General features: G+C 47.7%; 1 protein-coding gene across 3 annotated transcripts in view; it reads right to left on the bottom strand.

Moving 5' to 3' along the window:
* The window catches only part of LOC119947123 (alpha-1,3-mannosyl-glycoprotein 2-beta-N-acetylglucosaminyltransferase-like), a 50581-nt gene extending 31080 nt beyond the window's left edge, over window positions 1-19501 (bottom strand). The window contains exons 1-2 of one of the 3 annotated variants that reach the window (XR_005456474.1): window positions 19239-19501; window positions 18393-18490 (exon numbers count right to left, since the gene is read on the bottom strand). The gene's annotated coding sequence lies outside the window, so the exon portion shown is untranslated. Of the gene's footprint in view, window positions 1-18392; window positions 18491-18998; window positions 19065-19238 lie in introns of those variants that run through there. The other 2 variants (XM_038768666.1, XM_038768667.1) reach the window with 2 other exon arrangements.
* Window positions 19502-22012: the final 2511 nt, after the last annotated feature.

The raw sequence follows: 22012 nt of genomic DNA, 5'->3' as shown, positions 1-22012 counted from the left end.
CATGTGCGTGGTACAGTGCACTGCACACAGTAAGCGCTCAATAAATACGATTGAATGAATGAATGAATAATAATAATTCACTTACTATGTCCCTAGCACTGGGGTAGATACAAGTTAATCAGGTCAGACACTGTCTCTGTTTTACATAGGGTTCACATATTTCACTGCCCTGAGATTCTGGGATAAACTCCTAAAGCAGCCTACGGAATATTACATCATGGAGAAAAGAAATTCCATTTTAGAGGAGTGAGAACAGGTATTTAAGCCCTATTCTGCACATGAGGAAAAAAGCAGAGATAAGTTAAGAGACTTGCCCAAGATTTCCCAGTAGGGAAGAGGTAGAACTGTGATTAGCCTCCAGGTCCTCTGACACCCAGACCCATGCTCTTTCCATGACCCATGCTCTTTCCATTACACAACTATACTTCCCCAAAATGCTGTGTGTGCTCAGAAATTTTGAACATAAAAGAAACTACTAAACTCTGACTGGGCTCTGTTGGAGGCACAACTTGCCAGAGAAATAATCAGTAACCTTGTTCTTGTGGCCAGCTCCATCAGGCAGACAGACCGGGCAGCAGCCTAGAAAGTCATATTTGCCCCTCTTTTCGCACTGCTAATTTTTGTTTTCAAAAACTAAAGGAATGTGAAGGTGGGAGGGGCCTTGACGTAGGTGATTTGAATCTCCTTACCCAACGCAGAGGAGTTACAAGGGATGGTGAAGAGGGCCTGGGGGGCCCCTAAGTGGGCTGTCCATCACCTCACCCCCTCCTACCTCACCTTCCTTCTTTCCTTCTACATCACAGCCTGCACCCTCTGCTTCTCTGCTGCTCACCTCCTCACTGTGCCTCGTTCTCGCCTGTCCCGCAGTCGACCCCCGGCTCACATCCTCCTCCTGGCCTGGAATGCCCTCCCTCCACACATCCGCCAAGCTAGCTCTCTTCCTCCCTTCAAAGCCCTACTGAGAGCTCACCTCCTCCAGGAGGCCTTCCCACACTGAACCCCCTTCTTCCTCTCCCCTTCCTCCCCCTCCCCATCCCCCAACCCTACTTCCTTCCCCTCCCCATAGCACCTGTATATATGTTTGTACATATTTATTACTCTACTTATTTTACTTGTACATATTTACTATTCTATTTATTTTATTTTGTTAATATGTTTTGTTTTGTTGTCTGTCTCCCCCTGCTAGACTGTGAACTCACTGTTGGGTAGGGACCGTGTCTATATGTTGCCAACTTGTACTTCCCAAGCACTTAGTACAGTGCTCTGGACATAGTAAGAGTTCAGTAAATATGATTGAATGAATGAATGAATACTGGTCAGCGTGGACAGGGTCAGTAAATAATAATAATAATTGTGGTATTTAAGTGCTTACTAAGTTATTTAAGCACTTTATTTAAGCACTTAACTAAGCGCAAGGGTGGGTACAAGTAAAGATACTGTGGGACCAGAGTACTTTTTATCACTTTCCCCACAAGTATTTTTGGGGAAGCTTGTTGTGGGCAGGGAATGTGCCTACCAATTCTGTTGTACTGTACTCTCCCAAGCACTTAGTACAGTGTTCAGCACACAGTAAGCACTCAATTTATTCAAGAAGCAGCCTGGTATAGTGGATAGAACATGGGCCTGGGATTCAGAAGGTCATGGGTTGTAATCACTGCTCTGCCACTTGCTGTGTGGCCTTGGGCAAGTTACTTCACTTCTCTGTGCCTCAGTTACCTGATCTGCAAAATTTGGATTAAGACTGTGAGCCCCTTGTGGGACAGGGACTATGTCCAAACCAATTTCTTTATATTCACCACAGCATTCATTCATTCATTCATTCATTCAATCGTATTTATTGAGCGCTTACTGTGTGCTGAGCACTGTACTAAGTGCTTGGGAAGTACAAGTCGGCAAAATATAGAGACAGTCCCTACCCAACAATTGGCTCACAGTCTAGAAGGGGGAGACAGAGAAAGAAACAGAAGCAGATTTCCTACTCTGTATTTTTAAATGGAGTTTATTGGACAGTTTTCTTTTGAAAGTTGGTGCTGGGCAACTTTTACAACTTAGCTTAACTTCTCTTCCTAACCTGGACTGATAATGAACTTTATAGACAGCATTACTAGTAATTGACTAATTAGGAATTTATTAAATTTAGCTTTATCAATGGTATTTATTGAGCGCTTATTATATGGTGACAACTGTACTGAGTGCTTGGAAGAGCACATTGTTAGCCAGGGCCCCACATGACTCCTTCCCCTTCTCTCTGTCTGAACAGGTATCTGATAGCAAGTGACCTCCATTCTGTGAACAGAGCTGAGTTCGTTGGCTGGGTACCCCCCTACAGAACGCCCCTCTCTGCCCAAAGACCTAAAGACCCAGGATCTCATGACCCAGGATCCTGGCACCCAGACCTTGCTGTGTGTGAGAGAGAGAGAGACAGACAGACAGACAGACAGACAGACAGACAGACTGAGGGCAGGTGACCCTGACTGAAACTCAGGTTCTCACTGTGTGACTTTGGGAAAGTCACGTAACTTCTCTGTGCCACAGTACCTCATTCGTAAAATGGGGATTAAGACTGTGAGCCCCCCGTGGGACAATCTAATCACTTTGTAACCTCCCCAGCGCTTAGAACAGTGCTTTGCACATAGTAAGTGCTTAATAAATGCCATCATTATTATTATATCCATGGTGGGCATGAGGACCTCCCAGAGGGTTTATCACTTGGTTGGTCACTTCCTTCTCAATCAATCAATCAATCGTATTTACTGAGCGAGTACTGTGTGCAGAGCACTGTACTAAGCACTTGGGAAGTACAAGTTGGCAACATACAGAGACAGTCCCTACCCAACAGTGGGCTCACAGTCTAAAAGGGGGAGACAGAGAACAAAACCAAACATAATAACAAAACAAAATAAAATAAATAGAATAGATATGTACAAGTAAAATAAATAAATAAACAAATGGAGTAATAAATATGTACAAACATATATACATATATACAGGTGCTGTGGGGAAGGGAAGGAGGTAAAATGGGGCGATAGAGAGGGAGACGAGGGGGAAAGGAAGGAAGGGGCTCAGTCTGGGAAGGCCTTCTGGAGGAGGTGAGCTCTCAATAGGGCCTTGAAGGGAGGAAGAGAGCTAGCGTGGCGGATGGGCAGAGGGAGGGCATTCCAGGCCCGGGGGATGACATGGGCCGGGGGTCGATGGCAGGACAGGCGAGAACAAGGCATGGTGAGGAGATTAGCGGCAGAGGAGAGGAGGGTGCGGGGTGGGCTGTAGAAGGAGAGAAGGGAGGTGAGGTAGGAGGGGGTGAGGTGATGGACAGCCTTGAAGCCTAGGGTGAGGAGTTTCTGCCTGATGCGCAGATTGATTGGTAGCCACTGGAGATTTTTGAGGAGGGGAGTAACATGCCCAGAGCGTTTCTGGACAAAGACAATCCGGGCAGCAGCATGAAGTATGGATTGAAGTGGGGAGAGACACGAGGATGGGAGATCAGACAGAAGGCTGATGCAGTAGTCCAGACGGGACAGGATGAGAGCTTGAACAAGCAGGGTAGCAGTTTGGATGGAGAGGAAAGGGCGGATCTTGGCAATGTTGCGGAGCTGAGACCGGCAGGTTTTGGTGACGGCTTGGATGTGAGGGGTAATTGAGAGAGCAGAGTCGAGGATGATGCCAAGGTTGCGGGCTTGTGAGACGGGAAGGATGCTAGTGCCGTCAACAGAGATGGGAAAGTCAGGGAGAGGGCAGGGTTTGGGAGGGAAGACAAGGAATTCAGTCTTGGAAATGCTGAGTTTTAGGTGGCGGGCAGACATCCAGATGGAGATGTCCTGAAGGCAGGAGGAGATGCGAGCCTGGAGAGAGGGGGAGAGAGCAGGGGCAGAGATGTAGATCTGGGTGTCATCAGCGTAGAGATGATAGTTGAAGCCGTGGGAGCGAATGAGGTCACCAAGGGAGTGAGTGTAGATCGAGAACAGAAGGAGACCAAGCACTGAACCGTGGGGAAACCCCACAGTAATGGGATGGGAGGGGGAGGAGGAGCCTGCAAAAGAGACTGAGAATGAACGACCGGAGAGATAAGAGGAGAACCAGGAGAGGATGGAGTCTGTGAAGCCAAGGTCGGATAGCGTGTTGAGGAGAAGGGGGTGGTCCACAGTGTTGAAGGCAGCTGAGAGGTCAAGGAGGATTAGGATAGAGTTATGAGCCGTTGGATTTGGCAAGCAGGAGGTCACTGGTGACCTTTGAGAGGGCAGTTTCCGTGGAATGTAGGGGATGGAAGCCAGACCGGAGGGGGTCGAGGAGAGAGTTGGTGTTGAGGAATTCGAGGCAGCATGTGTAGACAACCCACTGAAGGAGTTTGGAAAGGAATGGTAGGAGGGAGATGGGGCGATAACTAGAAGGTGAGGTGGGGTCAAGAGAGGGTTTTTTAGGATGGGAGAGACATGGGCATGTTTGAAGGCAGAGGGGAAGGAACCAGTGGAGAGAGAACGGTTGAAGATGGAAGTTAAAGAAGGGAGAAGGGATGGAGTGAGAGATTTCATGAGATGAGAGGGAATGGGGTCAGAAGCACAGGTGGCCGGAGTAGCACTTGAGAGGAGGGAGGAGAGCTCCTCTGAGGATACTGCTGGGAAGGATGGGAGAGTAGCAGAGAGTGCTGAGAGCCAGGGGGTTGGAGAAAGGAGGGGGAGTGACTTTGGGGAGGTAGGACCTGCTGGATTTAATTTTGTTAATAAAGTAGGAGGTCAGATCGTTGGGGGTGAGGGAAGGAGGAGGGGAGGGAACCGGGGGCCTGAGAAGGGAGTTGAATGTACAGAAGAGCTGGCAGGGATGATGGGCATGGGTGTCAATAAGGAAAGAGAAATAGTTTTGTCTGGAAGAGGAGAGGGCTGAGTTAAGGCAGGAAAGGATAAACTTGAAGTGAACGAGGTTGGCATGGTGTTTAGACTTTCACCAGCAGCGTTCGGCAGCTCGTGCATAAGAGCGAAGGAGGCGGACAGTGGCAGTGATCCAGGGCTGTGGGTTAGTGGTACGAGAGTGGCGAAGGGAAAGGGGAGCGATTGAGTCTAGCTGAGTAGAAAGGGTAGAGTTTAGAGCAGTAATCTGATCATCAAGACTGGGTAGAGAGGAGAGGGAGGCGAGGTGGGGTGTGAGGCGCTCAGAAAGATGGATAGGGTCAAGATAGCGGAGATCTCTGTGAGAGAGTAATATGGATTTACAGGGGAAAGGAGTGTGAGTGAGGAGGCAGTTGAGAAGATTATGATCAGAGAGAGGGATTTCAGAGTTGGTGAGGGTGGACACAGTGCAGCGACAGGAGATGATGAGGTCGAGGGTATGACCAAGTTGGTGAGTGGGTGAGGTGGGGTGGAGCAAGAGGTTGCAAGTGTCGAGGAGAGATAGAAGGCGGGCAGCAGAGGAGTCATCAGGGATATCCATGTGGATGTTGAAGTCTCCGAGGATCAGAGTGGGCATGGAAAAGGAGAGAAGGAAGGTGAGGAAGGGGTCAAAATTGTTAAAGAAGTTGGAGGTGGGGCTGAGGGGGTCGTAGATTATGGCTACAAGAACCTGGAGGGGGTGGTAGAGGCGAATAATGTGGGCTTCAAAGGAAGGGAAGGAAAGGGAAGGGGAAGGAGGGATAGTGCGAAAGCGACACTGTGGGGCGAGAAGGAAACCATCACCTCCTCCTTTTCCGGTGAGTCTGGGGGAGTGGGAGAAGAAGCGGCCTCCAGTGGAGAGAGCAGCAGAAGAGACCGAGTCGTCCAGAGACAACCATGTTTCAGTTAGGGCGAGGAGGAGTAGAGAGCTGGAAAGGAATAGGTCCAGGATGAAAGGGATCTTACTTAAAATGGAGCAGGGGTTCCAGAGGCCACACTTGACAGCAGCTGTCAAGGGAGGAGAGGGAGGGGGAAGGGTGCAAGGGGTGGGGAGGGTTTGGATTGGGATGAGTTGGCGGGGGCCTAGGTGGGGAGAGTGGGAAGAGGGGTGACGATGGGAAAGGAGAACTGGGATGGGGTGGGGGCGGGGAGAAGAGGAAGGAGGGGGCTGGGAGGGAGGAATGGCAGACTGGTGCTGGTACAGAGGGATCCTTGGTAGGGGGTGAGGGGGAGTGGTCTTGATGGGGGAGAGGGAGGGAAAAAGCTGGGTGGGAGAGGGGAAAGGGAAGGTGAGGAATGGGAAGGGCAATTGGGAGCAAGGGAATTGAAAGTTCATGGTGAGGTCAGCAGGGCGAGTGACTATAGTGGGAGGTTAACAGTTGAGATGCATAAGCGATAGAACAGTAGCAATGATATAAATAGGCGATGGCATCACAGGGGGTAGTTAAACAATTAACAAGCTATGGCAATAATAAAATTGGCAGATAATGATGTCACAAAGAGCAGATACAAACTATTATGTGCTGTAGTAGGGTGGACCTGTTAAGGGGGTCAGGGAGCAGAGATACCTAGGGACAGGAGTTAACAGCCAACTAGCATGGGAGGGCTGAGAAGGTGTGAATGAGGTTGTCCTTAATGTAACTTGGTGATAACAAGGGCCTTTTTCCCAGGGTGCGGGGAGAGAGTCAGTCAGAACCGGAACGAGAAGGGGGGGGGATGGGGGGCACTTTAAGGAAGGTCGCTTAAATGAGGGGGAGGTGGAAGCAGGGGACGTCTATGGGGGGCGCTCTGAGGGGAGGATCCTTCCGGGAGCAGCAAGGCCGCGCGGTGTGATGGCGGGCGGGCGGGCCTCTCGGGAACGGAGTCCCGGGCACCTATGGCGGCGCTCTGAAGAGAGGATCCTTCTGGGAGTACCGGGGGCCACGCGGTGTGATTGCGGGCGGGCCTCTGGGGAACGGAGCTCTCCACCCAAACCATCCACTGTGCTGACTTGGTATGTTCTGACATGTTCTGTACACTTAGCATGACCATTCAAATGTGTTTCTGGCTAGGTACAAATCATCATCTTTGCCACCTCCCACTTCCTGATGGCCATGGCCAGGGCACAGATTGGCTTCTTCCCTATCTCAGCGGGCCTTCTGGCCAATTTCCCTTTGGCGCCAGCAACTCTCTTTCAGTACTGCCTCAGAATACCCCCATCCCTTAACGCACGATTCTCCTGTTATCTTAGGGACCAGATTCCGTTAGAAAGGGTCACCTGTGAGGGGTGTCTCAAAATTAATCCTTTCTCTCTCCCTCCGCTCCCCACCTGCCCAGCATATTCCAGTGCAAAACACTTGGTACAGTACCTGGCACAGAGTAGACACTTAACAAAAACCACAATTATTACTACTACTTTTATTTGATTGATTGATAATAGAAAGAGCACGGTTCTGGGAATCAGAGGAACTGGGTCTTAATCCCAGCTCTACCTCTAGCGTGCTTTGCTACTTTGGATAAATCACTTATCTTCTCTGGGCCTAAGTTTCCTCATCCATAAAATGAAGGGTTGATATCTGTTCTCCCTCCTACTTAGACTGTAGGGCTCTAGGTGGGACAGAAACTATGTTCAATCTGTTTATTTTGAATCTACTCCAGTGCTTAGCATAGTGCATGACATAAAAAAAGTGCTTAACACACATCACAATTACGATTATTATTATTATTATTATTATTATTATTATTTTAGAAGGAGTTAAGGGAATTGGGAAGTGCCCCTACAGGAATGTAGCTGAAGAAACAAACTAAAGTACAACAGCCTTGAGAAACCAACCCAACAAGGCCACTTCCTAAATCAGGGATCTGCCTGGGACCTGTGCACCTGTCAGTAGGATCCAGGATCATTTCTACATCCAGGTGAAATCTGAGAAGTGTTGAAATAACAGGAGGAGCCAAATTCAGAGCCAGTCCCTGAAGTTCTGGGATAAACTCCTAAGACAGCCTATGGAATTTACAGCAAGAGGGAGAGAGAAGAAATTTCATTTTAGAGATGACTTCTCTTTCAGAGAGCTTGATTTATCACCAAATTTATCCTTGCCCACCCAGTTATTGAATCCTAGTGCTGGGAAGGACTTGGGGAGATCAGTTCAATCCCCTGAATCAGGAAGCAATGCCCTCAAAAACAAAAAAATCTTTGGAGAAGGCAGTCCTGGCTAACAGGGAAATTCTCCTTGAGGTCTAAACCAAACCTCTTGTTATGCTCTTGTCCTGCTCTCAGTGGAAACAGCACTGCAACTCACCCCTGCTCCCCACTCACAGAACATTCACTCATTCACAGCACAACACTCTGTTCATGTACCAGAGGATGAGAAGGAGTCAAAGAAGTTGGTGCGAAGGCAGGGGAAGGTGTGTGGGGCAATGGAAGATACTTGGATGAGGGTTTTTGGGTGATAGTAATTAAGTGCTTACTATGCATAAAGGACAGTACTAAGCGCTGAGATAGACACAAGGCAACTGGGACAGAGACAGCTTAGGGCAGGGAAAGGGCTCCAGCTTGTCTCACAATAATCTGCCCTTGGGCATCTATTAAGGCAAAGCAGCAACGCCTTCTGTGACTAGTAGTTCAGAAACCCCAAAGAGGAAGGAAGGGAAACATGCTTCCACCTAGATTGTGGCAGCTTCTCTGATTCTGTTGCCTAGATCCTCTTTGTCTGGGGTTCTGGGAACCTTGCAAACACTCTTCTTCCCAGAGAAGTAACAACTGAACCAATCTATACCAAACAATGTGGCCGGCTGCTCTCCCTGCTGCTCCTTTACCTGAGTCCAAAATTTGAGGAGTGTACTCGCTGATAGGGGGTAATGACAGAGCAGTCCTGGGTTAAGGGGTGTGGCACAAAACCCTTCCCCCAACTTTGTTGGCTTCAGTTTTTCTCTCTGAAGCTAGGCACATTCAGCCAAAGATTCAATTCATTCATTCAATTGTATTTATTGAGCACTTACTGTGTGCAAAGCACTGTACTAAGCACTTGGGAAGTACAAATCGGCAACATATATAGACAGTCCCTACCCAACAATGGGCAAGATCAGTGTCATGTTAACTGTGGAATTGGGTGGAAAGACTGAGCCATGATAACCCTATCCCATCTTCCTCGCTTCAGCAACTAACGCCTGCTGCCACCACAAGCGGCCTGTCTGTCCTCTCTGAGGGGCATCAGCTGGGAAAGCCTTCCAGGCCAATGAAGTCTGGATGCCCTATTATCTGCTGTAGATTTGGGCAATTTCATCATTCTCTCTTACGCTTCAATGCTTGCATCTCAATACCACTATCTGATCAATTAGTCATATTTATTGAGTGCTTACTTGTGCAGAGTACTGTACTAAGTGCTTGGGAGAACACAATATAACAACATAATAGACACATTCCTTTCCCACAACAAACTTACAGTATAGAGGGTGATCTTTGTAAGCAACAAAGACCCTCTAATTGGGGGGCTCTGTGCCCTGCTGACACTTGGGGAAAATTTGCTTGTTTGACTGACTGACCCACTCTCAAGTGAAACTCTGTGTGATTTCTCTCCGTGATTACTTTTATGTTCTCCGTGCTTTCTGGAGTAAATTCACACTTATCTTCCTCTGTCCTCTCTTTTCCTAAGCTATGCTTACCAGTCAGTTACCATGTGTTCTGTTACCTTGTGTTTCCAGTTACCTTGTGTTCTCCTTTCAGGTTTAATACCCCACAGTACGCAAACGCAGTGCAAATTCGGGCACTGTATTTAGCTACCTTACCCCTTTACTCCCTCACTCTACTTGCTATCAACCTACCACAAAATCCAATCAGTTCTACTTTCACAAGAAATCCAGAATCCACCCTTTCCTCCCTGTCAATCAATCATATTTATTGAGCACTTACAGTGTGCAAGGCATTGTAACAGACATGATCCCTATCCATAATGAGCTTACAGTCTAGACATTAATATAAATTACAGATGTGTAACTAAGTGCTGTGAGGCTAAGGGTGGGGTAAAATTAGGCAAATCCGGGCAACTCAGAAGGAAGTGGGCAAGAAGGAGTTGAGGGCTTAGTCAAGGAAGGCCTCTTGGAGGAGACTTGGTTTCAATAAAGCTTTGAAGGTGAGGAGAGTAACTGTTGTCAGATTTGAAAAGGGAAGGCATTCCAGGCCACCCAAACTGCTACCATGCTGACCCCAAGCACTTATTTCCCACCCTGACTACTGCTTCAACTTCCTAACTGACCTTCCTGCCTTCTATCTCTCCCCACTCCAGTCCACACTTCAGTCTGCTGCCTGGATCATTTTTCTTAAAAACTGTTCAGTCCATGTCTTCCCAGTCATTCAAAACCTCCAATGATTGCCATAAACCTCCGCATCAAACAGAAATGCCTTACCATACCCCTAAAAGCACTCAGTCTGCTTTCATTCCTCTGCTGCCCACCTTCTACCTCTCCTTGATGCTGCCAACCTCCTGCTCCACCCAACCTCGCCCACTCACCAACTTGGTCACACCCTCAACCTCATCATCTCCTACCGCTGCACTATCTCCACCCTAACCAACTCTGAAATCCCTCTCTCTGATCATAACCTTCTCACCTGCCTCCTCACTCACACTCCTCTCCCCTGTAAATCTATATTACTACTTCAGAGACCTCCGCTTTCCCGGCCCCAAGCGTCTTTCTCAGCGCCTCCACACCCCACCTTACCTCCCTTTCCTCTCTACTCAATCTTGATAACCAGATTACTGCTCTCAACTCCACCCTCTCTACTCAACTCAACTCACTCGCTCCCCTTTCCCTTCACCACTCTCATACCACTAACACACAGCCTTGGATCACTGCCACTGTCCGCCTCCTTCGTTCTTATGCTCGAGCTGCTGAACGCTGCTGGCAAAAGTCTAAACACCAAGCCAAGCTTGTTCAAGTTTATCCTTTCCTGCCTTAACGCTGCCCTCTCCTCTGCCAGGCAAAACGACTTCACCTCCCTTATTGACACCCATGCCCAGCATCCCCATCAGCTCTTCCACACATTTAACTCCCTTCTCAAGCCCCTTGTTCCTCCACCTCTCACCCCTAAAGATCTGGCCTCCTACTTCATTAGTAAAATTAACTCCATCAGGTCTGGGCTCCCCAAAGTCACTCCTTCCCCTTCTCCAACCCCCTCTGCTCTCAACCCTCTCTGCTACTCACCCATCCTTCCCAGAAGTATCTTCAGATGAGATCTCCTCCCCCAAGTGCTACTCCATCCACCTGTGCTTCAGACCCCATTCCCTCTCATCTTATGAAATCTCTTGCCCCTTCCCTTCTCCCCTCATTTACTTCCATCTTCAACCGCTCACTCTCCACTGGTTCCTTCCCCTCTGCCTCCAAACATGCCCAAGTCTCCCCCATCCTAAAAATACCCTCACTTGACCCCACCTCCCCTTCTAGTTATCAACCTCTCTCCTACCATTCCTTTCCAAATGAAAGGAATGAGTTGTCTACACTTGCTGTCTCAAATTCCTCAATGCCAACTCTCTCCTTGACCGCCTCCAATCTGGCTTCTGTCCCCTACACTCCACTGAAACTGCCCTCTCACCAATGACCTCCTTCTTGCCAAATCCAACGGCTCCTGCTCTATCCTAATCCTCCTCAATCTCTCAGCTGCCTTTGACACTGTGGACCACCCCCTTCTCCTCAACCCGCTATCCAACCTTGGCTTCACAGACTCTGTCCTCTCCTGGTTCTCCTCTTATCTCTCCAGCCATTTATTCTCAGTCTCCTTTGCGGGCTTCTCCCCCTCCCATCCCCTTAGTGTAGGGGTTCCTCAAGGACAGTACTTGGTCCCCTTCTGTTCTTTATCTACATTCACTCCCTTGGTGAACTCATTCGCTCCCATGGCTTCAACTATCATCTCTACGTGATGACACCCAAATCTCCATCTCTGCCCCTGCTCTATCTCCCTCCCTTCATGCTTGTGTCTCCTCCTGCCTTCAGGACATCTCCATCTGGATGTCTGCCCGCCATCTAAAACTAAATATGTCCAAGACTGAACTCCTTATCTTCCCTCCCAAACCCTGCCGCCTCCCTGACTTTCCCATCACTGTTGACGTCACTACCATCCTTCCCGTCTCACAAGCCCGCGAACATGGTGTCATCCTCAACTCCGCTCTCTCGTTCACCCCCACATCAAAGCCGTCACCAAAACCTGCCGGTCTCGGCTCCGCAACATTGCCAAGATCTGCCCTTTCCTCTCCATCCAAACTGCTACCCTGCTTGTTCAAGCTCTCATCCCATCCTGTCTGGACTACTGTATCAGCCTCCTCTACCATCTCCCATCCTTTTGTCTCTCCCCACTTCAATCCATACTTCACGCCGCTGTCCAGATAGTCTTTGCGCAGAAACGCTCTGGGCATGTTACTCTACTCCTCAAAAATCTCCAGTGGCTACCAATCAACCTACGCATCAGGCAGAAACTCCTCACCCTCAGCTTCAAGGCTGTCCATCACCTCGCCCCCTCCTACCTCACCTCCCTTCTCTCCTTCTCCAGCCCAGCCCGCACCCTCCGCACCTCTGCCACTACTCACCTCACCATGCCTCGTTCTCGCCTGTCCTGCCATCGACCCCCGGCCCACGTCATCCCCCTGGCCTGGAATGCCCTCCCTCCCCACATCTGCCAAGCTAGCTCTCTTCCTCCCTTCAAGGCCCTACTGAGAGCTCACCTCCTCAAGGAGGCCTTCCCAAACGGGGCACCCTCCTTCCTTCCCCCCACCTTACCTCCTTCGCTGCCCCACAGCACCTGTACATATGTATATATGTTTGTACATATTTAGTACTCTATTTATTGATTTATTTTACTTCTACATATTTATTCTATTTATTTTATTTTGTTACTATGTTTTGTTTTGTTCTCTGTCTCCCCCTTCTAGACTGTGAGCCCACTGTTGGGTAAGGGACCATCTCTATATGTTGCCAACTTGTACTTCCCAAGCGCTTAGTACAGTGCTCTGCACAGAGTAAGCGCTCAATAAATATGATTGATTGGTCGATTGATTTTATTTGTACATATTTATTCTATTTATTTTATTTTGTTAATATGTTTTGTTCTCTGTCTCCCCCTTCTAGACTGTGAGCCCACTGTTGGGTAGGGACCATCTCTATAAGTTGCCAACTTGCAAGGATTGATTCATTCATTCAGTCATATTTATTAAGCACTTACTGTGTGCTTAGTACAGTGCTCTGCACACAGTAAGTACTCAATAAATATGATTGATTGATTGATTTTATTTGTACATATTTATTCTATTTATTTTATTTTGTTAATATGTTTTGTTGTCTGTCTTCCCCTTCTAGACTGTGAGCCCGTTGTTGGGTAGGGACCATCTCTATATGTTGACAATTTGTACTTCCCAAGCGCTTAGTCCAGTGCTAAGCGCTTAATAAATATGATTGAATGAATGAATCAATCCTTACTTTGCTGATCTCCTATTCATTCATTCACTCATTCATTCATTCATTCAATCGTATTTACTGAGCATTTATTGTGTGCAGAGCACTGTACTAGACACTTGGAAAGTACAACTCAGCAATGAAGACAATCCCTGCCCACAATGGGTTTACAATCTAGAAGAGGGAGACAGACATCAAAACAAGTGAACAGGCATCAATAGTATCATATAAATAAATACAATTAGAGACATATTTACACATCAAAACAAATAAAAAGGCATTAATACAAATAAATACAATTATAGATATGTACATACACACAAGTGCTGTGGGGAGGGGAGGACGGGTTAGAGCACAGGGAAAGAGTTGGGGTTAATGAGGAAAGAGAGCTGAGGAAAAAGGGTGTTCAGTCTGGGAACGCCTCCTGGAGGAGGTGAGCCTCCAGTAGGGCTTTGAAGGGGGGAAGAGTGATTGTTTGGCAGATTTGAGGAGGGAGGATATTCCAGGCAAGAGATAGGTCGATGGCAGGACAGGCGAGAATGAGGCACAGAGAGAAAGTTAGTAGCAAAGAAGCGGAGTTTGCGGGCTGGTATGTAGGAGAGAAGGGAGGTGAGGTGGGAGGAGGCAAGGTGATGGAGAGCTGTGAAGGTAATAATGAGGAGTTTTTGACTGATGGGGGGTAGACAGTTAACCACTGAAGATTTTTGAGGAGGGGGTGACATGCCCAGAACGTTTCCATAGAAAGATAATCCAGGCAGCATTCTAAAGTGGAGAGAGAGAGGAGGTTGGGAGATCAGAAAGGATGCTGATGCAGAAATCCAGTCAGGATTGGACAAGTGATTGTACTAACATGATAGCAGTTTGGATGGAGAGGAAAGGGCAGATCTTGATGATGTTGTGAAGGTGAGACCAGCAGGATTTGGTGAGGGATTGGATATGTGGAGTGAATGAGAGAATGGAGTCAAGGATGACACCAAGCTTGGGATTGTGAGATGGAAAAGATGGTAGTGCCATCCACAGTGATGGGAAAGTCAGGAAGAGGACAGGGTTTGGGAGCTCAGTCTTGGACATGTTGAGTTTTAGGTGGTTTGAGGACATCCAGGTGGATATGTCCTGAAGGCTTGAGGAGATGCGAGCCTGGAGGGAGGGAGGGAGGGAGGGAGGGAGAGAGAACAGGGGAGGGGATGTAGATTTGGGTATCATCTGCATAGCGATGATGAGTGAATGAGTTCAACAAGGGAGGGAGTTTAAATGGAGAACAGAAGGGGATGAAGAACTGACCCTTGAGGAACCGCTACAAGTTAGGGAATGGGACAGGGAGGAGAAGCTCATAAAGGAGACCGAGAATGAAGGACCAGAGATAAGAGGAAAACCAGGAGAGGATGTAGTCAGTGAAGCTAAGGTTGGATAACATGTTGAGGAGAAGGGGATGGTTGACATTGTCAAAGGCAGCTGAGAGGTTGAGAAGGATTAGGATAGAGTAGGGGCTATTGGACTTAGCAAAATGGAGGACATTGAGAGGGCGGTTTCAATGGAGTGGAGAGATGGAAGCCAGATTGGAGGGGTTCCAGGAGAGAGTTGAAGGAGAGGAATTCAAGGCAGTGAGCTTAGATGACTTGCTCCAGGAGTTTGGAAGGGCTATGGGGTCAAGGGAGGGTTTTTTTAGGATAGGGGAGACATGGGCATATTTGAAGACAGATGGGAAGAAGCCATTGGAGAGTAAGCGGTTGAAGATGGACGTTAAGGAGGGGAGGAGTGGGGTAAGGTTTTTATACGGTGGGAGGGAATGGGGACTGAACTACATCCCAGTCCACACACTTCACTCGTCTAATGCCAACCTACTCGCAATACCTCATTATTGTCTATTCTGTTGCTGACTCCTCCTTTCTGGGACACCTTCCCCCTTCAGATCTGACAATCCACAACTCTCCCCACATTCAAAACCCTCCTAAAAATCTCATCTCCTCCAAGAAGGCTTTCCTAACTCTACCTACTCTACCCCCATCATCCATAGATGTTTCCATGTACCTCTTTGATACTTTGATATTCACCCCAAAGCGCTTAGGTACAAATCCTTATACTCTCTTATTCACACTATCTTTAATTTCTTTCACTGTCTGTCTCTGCCTGTAGACTGTGTGCTCCTGGTGGGCAAGGATCATGGCCACCAACTGTTTTACTGTACATCCCCAAATTGAGTACAGTGCTCCCTCCCCACTCTAGACTGTTCTCCTCCTTCCAGACTGTGAGCTCACTGTTGGGTAGGGACCATCTCTATATGTTGCCAACTTACACTTCCCAAGCGTTTAGTACAGTGCTCTGCACACAGTAAGCACTCAATAAATATGACTGACTGAATGAATGAATGCTCTCCTCATTTAAGCCTGCGCTGCTACTCCCAATTTTGCAGTCCTGAATCTTCACTGCTCTGACATCTTTTTTGGAAACTCTTACCAGCTGCCCCTTTTATTTTTATGCTATCTGTGAAACGCTTACTATGTGTCAAGCACTGTTGTAAGCACTGGAGTAGATACACATTTATAGGTTGGACATAAACCCTGTCCCACATGCCTAAGTGAGCCACAGGGCACAGTATCATCCTCCTGGGACCTTATGCTAGACTATCATTTTCTCCCTTATTGAACTCACTCACTCCAGTGGCTTTATTTTCATCTTCATTTTCTGGAGACAGGTTGGCACACTGTCTTAGGAACTGTTAGAGTCAGGAAATTTTGGGCTTTCCCGCCTTATAACCCTGGTATCTTCTTAACCAAGGACAGCCAACCTGTACTTCATTGTTTCTGTGTGGCAGTAAGGAGAAGTAGCATTTCTTTCTGTGGGTTTTTTGCTTGTTAAAGTTGCTTCAGGACAATTATCTTTTCGTAACTGCCACTCAGGGTCATCCATCGGCCATGTTCCTGAGAAGCAATTTCAAATTTTACATTCACACACACTGAAAAATCCTCCAGAAATCCATGCTGTCCCCAAGTCAACCACTGCCCAGAAATGACAACCCCCAAGGGAACAAATTGTTGTGGTCCCCAGCTCACTTTATTATCAACTTCCATCCTGATGAACTCACTTCTCTAGTGATTCTAGAAAACAGTCAGCTCCAGTCTAGAAATGAGACACAGCTCTTCTTCAGTGCCCACCTCCTAGCACACTTGTCCCTCTTCAAAGCCTTACTGAAAGCTCATCTCCTCCAGAAGGCCTTCCCAGACTGAGCCCCCCTTTTCCTCTGCTTCTCCTTCCCTCCCCATTGCCCCTACTCCCTCCCTCTGCACTACCCTCCACCCCAGAGTACTTGTGTATGTACATGTACATTTATTATTCTATTTATTGTATTAATGAAGTGTGTTTATATTTCTATTTATTTACACTGATGCTATTGATGCCTGTCCACTTGCTTGTTTTGTTTTGCTGCCTGCCTCCTTGCTTCTAGACTGTGAGCCCGTTCGGTAGGGATTGTCTCTATTTGTTGCTGAATTGTACTCTCCAAGTGCTTAGTACAGTGCTCTGCACAAGTAAGCGCTCAATAAATACGACTGAATGAATGAATGAATGAACCTCCTCTATTCCCCCGAGATGAGGCAGAATAACCTGGTGCATGCCTTTGGGCTGCAATATACTTCCTGTCACCTTCATGATGGGAGAGTTAACCCCAGGTACCACTCTCCAGATAGAGGGTCAAATAACACCTCCATTAATTTCCTCCTGGTAAATCCAAACACTTGTTCTCTCCTTGCTGAAAGCCCATCAGAGATTGTCCTTCTTCCCAGGAGATCACCTTTTGATATCCCTATCTTGGATGTGTGGAAGAACAATGGTGAAAGCCCTGCATTTGCCCTTTCTCTCTCTCTTTGCCTTTTCAGCTCTAGGCCTGCCTCTGGTTATGGAAGCAATCCAGTTCACAACATATCTTCACTTTATTTTCAAGGAATAGCTGAGAGCAAGATGAAACTACTCCTTTAATGTGGTTAAATGGGTTTAATCACCTTGAGAATAAGGTAGAAAACACCACTCCAAAATGTGTTGATGCCCACCCAACTGTATTTATCCTGTATTGTACTTTGATTAAATTAGATACTGTTAAAAAAGGAAGCTCTGTTTTGTTTTGTTTTTTTTCAGAACCGAAGTGGACTTGATTAGCAGGGGGATTTGTGAATTGTAGTGTTCAAAATCTTGGTACACTGCTCTGCCTACAGTAAGAGCTCAATAAATACGACTGAATGAATTTCTGCTGCTCAACTGCCTGTCCCTATCGGTGCTGGAAGAAGCACTAGTAGTAATAAACTTGCCTCTGACATACCCTTTTCTATACATAGTGTGAAGTTTCTCTTCTACAGAATGGTTATATATCACCACTCACACTGTACCTGTTATTTTCCTACTACAGTATGTTATCCCTCCATGGGGACGTAATGAAATGTCTTCTTCTTAGATGTTTAATCTCCTCCTCTTTGCTCTAATACCAACCTATTTACTGTGCCTCAAGCTCTTCTCTCATAGTTGCCCACTCACTGTGCCCCTCCTTCCAGTCTGTCCTGTCCCCCTTCTTCCCCAACAGACTGCCACTTTTCCCACCTTCAAAGTCCTACTAAAATCACATCTGTCCCAGGAATTTTGCCCGCAAAATTTCATTATGTCCCCACCCTACTCTCCATCACCTATGTACTCACACCTGTACCCTGCCTAAGAAACCTTGACACTCACCCAACTCACAAAAAGTAGTATGTTTATGTCCTTATATTCAGTTGCTTTCCTTACCTTGCAATATACTTTAATGTCTGGCTCCCCACTAGATTGTAAACTCCTCTAGGGCAGAGACTGTGTCTATTAATCTAATGTACTCTCCAAAGCACTTAGTACTGTGCTCTGAACCTATTAAGTACTCAATAAATAATAATAATAATAATAATGGCATTTATTAAGCACTGTTCTAAGCGCTGGGGGGGGTACAAGGTGATCAGGTTGTCCCACGGGGGGCTCACAGTCTTAATCCCCATTTTACTGATGAGGTAACTGTGGCACAGGGATACAGTGCTCTGCAAACAGTAAGTGCTCAATAAATATGACTGATTGATTGACTGAAGTGACTTACCCAAAGTCACACAGCTGACAATTGGTGGATCCGGATCTGAACCCATGACCTCTGACTCCAAAGCTTTCCACTGAGCCACGCCGCTTCTCTTATGCTTCATGGCCAGCCCGATGTTCACCTTTCAATGAAAACACTCCCCGCATTTACTCACACTACACACATGCCTATCCCTACAATAATATCACCTGGCTATATTTTTTCTGTGGTGCCCCCTCAATGGAATAACTTCAATAATAATAATAATAACGACGGCATGTGTTAAGCGGTTACTACGTGCCAAGCAGCAGTTCAACCAGTGAATGATACTTGAGTGACATTTATTGAGTGCTTACTGTGTGCTGAACACTGTATTAAGAGCTTGATACAACACAACAGAATTAGTGGGCACATTCCCTACCCATGAGTTTATAGTGAAGCCATGCAATATACTGTACATAATATCGTAATACACTTCACACACCCGTTTCCCTTCTTTACATTACCCTCCTGGGACATAATCTCTTTATATGGCTTATTTCACCTTTCTGGGGTATAAATCCCTGGATACCTTCCACCTGTGTTAATAGCCGCACCCATTCCCCCTCTTAGAATAAATCTCTCGCGGGGGCGTGTTTTAGGGTCGTTACCTGATCCCTGCCCCTCACCCCGGACGGGGGAAGCGGGGGTTGTTGAGGAGAGGATGACTCTTCATGCCGCTCCGCCGGCTCCCTTCATCCCTTCCCTTTCCCACACACCCCGGCTACAACCCTCGCCTCTTCTCCCCTCCTTTCCCGATACCATCCAGCACCACACCGTTTCCGCCCGAAGCCGCCGGAAGTAGCCCACTAGCAACCAGCACCGCCCCCAAGCCCGCCCGGCGCACTCACCATCTCGTCTTCCTTTGTTTCCGTACCCCCTCGACAAGTTGTTGTGAACTTCCGAGTTTGAGAGAACGAGGGACGCACGGTGCGCGACAGGTCACGTGTCAGGGCAGCCGAGGAGGACGGTGGCTGCGTAGGGTTGCTCAGATTAAGTGAGCGCCACCGCGGAGCCAAGCTTAGTGGTGAGGGAGTGGGGGAAGCTTAAAGAAAGCCGCGCATGCGCGCGGGTTGCTGGGGCTGTTGCAAAGAGGGTCTCGGGAGAGAGAAAGGCCGAGAGTGGGAGGTGTTTGGGGACTGCGTTTTTCCCCGTCAGACCACGCCCGAACGCCCCAAGCTCCGTGTGCGCGTGAGGCACGTGATGAGGGAGCCGTATCGGAATGAAGCGCCCCCGTGTGCTGCTCCGGAAGCTGAGAAAAGCGTCTTCCGGGGCGGGGCTGGGGCTCTGTCCAGCGTGAGGCCGGTCCAGATCGCGGCATGGGTCACCCTCCGGGTCCCGGGGTGCTGCGGTACAGGGGTCCCGAGGCCCGCCAGGGACCCGCTCCAACGAGGTGACCGCGTCAGCGTGGCTGCCGGACCACTAACCCTCCGAGGCGGCCGCTCGGAGCCTGTTGTCGCCGCCGGGCCCCTGGCCATCGCAGCCACCTTCACCCCTTTTGGACAGCAGCGGCGCTTCGGGGCTCACGCTCAGCATGCCTCCGGTGCAGCAGCTGGGAAGCACGGATTCAGAAGGGGCAAGGGTGCCTTATGCATGCCTATTTTAGGCTTGGTGTTGGTCCAGTGGAAAGAGCCTTCTGTGGAAATCAAGAGGCCTAGGTTCTCATCCATTAGTATCAATCAAGCATAGTTATTGAGAGCTCACTGCGTACAGAGGACTATACTAAACGCTGTATAATCCCTTCCGAAAATGAGCTTACAGATTTGTGGGGGAGACAAGAATTAATATAAATAAATTATCAATCCATCATATTTATTGAATAATTACTGAGTACTGGGCACTGTACTAAGCACTTGGGAGGGAACAATACAACAATTATAATGGACACATTTCCTGCGCACAACGAGCATACAATCTAGAGGGGGAGACAGATATGTTAACAAATACCATAAATTCTTAGTGTTTATTGAGTACGTACTGTGTGTGCAGAGCACTGGACCAAGCGCTTGGGAAGGACAAATCAGCAACATATAGAGATGGCCCCTACCCAACAGGCTCACAGTCACAGGAAGCTCTCAATGTATACAATTGAATGAGTTAAGTGAGTGAATGGTTTGGCAGATTTGCGGAGGGAATGTATTCCAGTCCAGGCATAGGACTTGAACCAGGGGTGATCAACAGCAGGACAGGTGAAAACGAAGCACAGTGAGAGGAGCTTCAAAGCTTCAGCCTACTTCCTCCCTCTGCTCTACCTCCTTCCCTACTCCACAGCACTTGTGTATATTTGTACATATTTATTTTTCTATTTATCTTATTAATGATATGTATATATCTATAATTCTGTTTATCTATTTTAATGCTATTAATGTCTGTCTTGTTTTGTTATGTCGTCTGTCTCCCCCATCCAGACAACTGTTTGGAAGAGACTGTCTCTATCTGTTGCCAAATTGTACTTTCTAAGAGTTGAATACAGTGCTGTGTACAAAGTGCTCATTAAGTATGATTGCATGAAAGGAGTGGAGTGTGCAGGCTGAGCTGTGGAAGGCAAGAAGGGAGGTGAGGTAGGAGGGGGCAAGGTGACGAAGAACTTTGAAGCCAATAGTGAGGAGTTTTTGCCTGATACAGAGGTTGATATGCAACCACTGGAGTTTTTGGGTGGGGGGTGACATACCCAGAAAGTTTCTGTAGAAAGATAATCTGGGCAGCAGAGTGAAGTATGGGGAGAGACAGAAGGTTGGGCAGTTTGGCTCAGTGGAAAGAGCACAGGCTTTGGAGTCAGAGGTCATGGGTTCAAATCCCAGCTCTGCCAACTATCAGATGTGTGACTTTGGGCAAGTCACTTAACTTCTCTGTGCCTCAGTTCATCTGTAAAATGGGGATTAAAACTGAGCCCCCTGGGGAACATGATCACCTTGTAACCTCCCCAGCACTTAGAACAGTGCTTTGCACATAGTAAGCACTTAAGAAGCACCATCATTATTATTATTATTATTATTAGAAAGGATGCTTATACTGTAATCCGGTCAGGATATAAGTGATTGTACTACCGTGGAAGCAGTTCAGATGGAGAGGAAAGGGCGGATCTTGGCAATGTAATGAAGGTGAAATCGGCAGGTTTTGGTGACTGATTGAGAGATTGGAGTCAAGAATGACACCAAGGTTGTGGGCTTTTGAGATGGAAAGGATGGTAGTGCCATCCACAGAAATGGGAAAGTCAGGGAGAGGACAGTGTTTGAGAGGGAAGATTAAGGAGTTCAATCTTGGACATGTTGAGTTTTAGGTGGTGGGAGGTCATCTAAGGAGAGATGTCCTGAAGGCAGGAGGAGATGCAAGCCTGGAGGAAGGGAGAGAGAAGAGGGGAGGAGATGTTAACTTTAAACTCTCTGTCACCTTGCCCCTTTTTACTTCACTTCCCTCTCCTTCTACATCCCAGCCCGTATACTCTGCTTCTCTGGTGCTAACCTTCTCACTGTGCCTTGATCTCATCTATCTCACCAGTGACCCTTGGCCCATGCCCTACCTCTCACCTGGAATGCCCTCAGTCCTCAAATCTGCCAATCAATCACTCTTCCTCCCTTCAAAGCCCTACTAAAAGTGCACCTCCTTCAAGAGGCCTTCCCAGACT

This window comes from Tachyglossus aculeatus, chromosome Y4 (genome assembly GCF_015852505.1).
Source record: "Tachyglossus aculeatus isolate mTacAcu1 chromosome Y4, mTacAcu1.pri, whole genome shotgun sequence".
Lineage (NCBI taxonomy): Eukaryota > Metazoa > Chordata > Mammalia > Monotremata > Tachyglossidae > Tachyglossus > Tachyglossus aculeatus.
This window is presented reverse-complemented; position numbering and strand designations above follow the sequence as displayed.